Source organism: Amphimedon queenslandica, unplaced genomic scaffold, assembly GCF_000090795.2.
Source record: "Amphimedon queenslandica unplaced genomic scaffold, v1.1 AMPQUscaffold_12435, whole genome shotgun sequence".
NCBI classification, from domain to species: domain Eukaryota; kingdom Metazoa; phylum Porifera; class Demospongiae; order Haplosclerida; family Niphatidae; genus Amphimedon; species Amphimedon queenslandica.
Window position 1 is genome coordinate 1 of NW_003547328.1, and position 1276 is coordinate 1276.

The window sequence follows — 1276 nt, forward strand, 5'->3', positions numbered from 1 at the left end:
ATATTAACAGTATAACTAGTGTTTGAAGTGATGTTAGTGTATGTGAGGTAGTATCCAGTGATTGGACCATTCCTTCCATTGCAAGGTACTTCATCCCATGAGATAGTCATTGACACTGACTCTACTGATGAGAATATAATATCACCCACTGGTGCAGTAGGAGCTAGAGAGAAAGAATGGTAAAAATTTTCAAAAATTTAAGGATTATTATTTTACCAGTTGAAGGTGTATTAGCTAAATAATTTGTAGTCAAAAAAACTTTCAGAGATCCATACACTCCAATAAGATCAAAGGCACATTGACTGTAAGGAGGTATACCAGTTGAAGTATGTGGTGATAAAACTGATGTTTCACTATTACTAGTGACTGATGATTCACATACTCTTCTACATCTCCTTTTAATTTCATAACTAATTGGTACTACAGCAGTTGGTGGACTCCATGTTAATATAATGGCTGAAGTTGTAATAACTGTAGCCATCAAATCACTAACAACAGGATCACCTGAAATAATATACCAGGTACATATCAGATGTTAATTTAATAGTTATGTGATATCTTACTAAATTTTAAGATTACTGAAGCATTACCACTAGGCAGAGAAGCTGATCCATAAGATACTACATAGAAAGTGTATGTAATCCCTCGAAACAATCCTGATGTTATATTGATTGTTGTTGAAGCAGTAGTGCCTACACTAACAGGAGTATTACTAGACAGTTGATAGTAGACCTCATAACCAGTAGCTCCTGATACAGTAGGCCAGGAGAGTCTTACATGAGCTAAACCAGTACTTAATCTTGTAGCAGTTAAACCAGTTGGGGTATCAGATACTGATTGAGAGAAAGACTATAAGTATATAAACAGTAAATGTCACAAACCTGATATACTCAATAATGTGTTAGTACTAGTTGCCTGAACACCTCCAATATCACCATTATTACCATCAGTGACCCTGGTGTTAGATACAGTACACTGATAGTTACCAGCTTCTCTCAGTCTCACTGTTAGTGTCACTCTTGTAACAGATCCTGGTCCATTCACTATCACACGAGACAGTTCAGTAGATATTCCATTCCCATTCACTGAACAACTGACATTAGTAGGAGGACCATCAGAGACATTGAAACTGAGAATAAAGGCTGGAGGGGTAGCCACTAATCTACTGGAGATGAGAGAGAACTGCATAGTAGGATCAGCATCAGGACCATCTGTAAAATAAGTATATTAATTATAGTCTATATTCATCACATACCATTGTTATTGTATCCAGTAT

The 1276-nt window shown here is 36.2% G+C and overlaps 1 long non-coding RNA gene across 1 annotated transcript; it reads right to left on the reverse strand.

Annotated features, from left to right (window-relative positions):
* Window positions 1–144: 144 nt before the first annotated feature.
* Window positions 145–1033, reverse strand: LOC109587830 (uncharacterized). The gene is made up of 3 exons (XR_002187819.1): window positions 882–1033; window positions 217–833; window positions 145–163 (listed from the first exon to the last, which is right to left on the reverse strand). It is a non-coding gene; the product is annotated as an uncharacterized LOC109587830 (long non-coding RNA).
* Window positions 1034–1276: the final 243 nt, after the last annotated feature.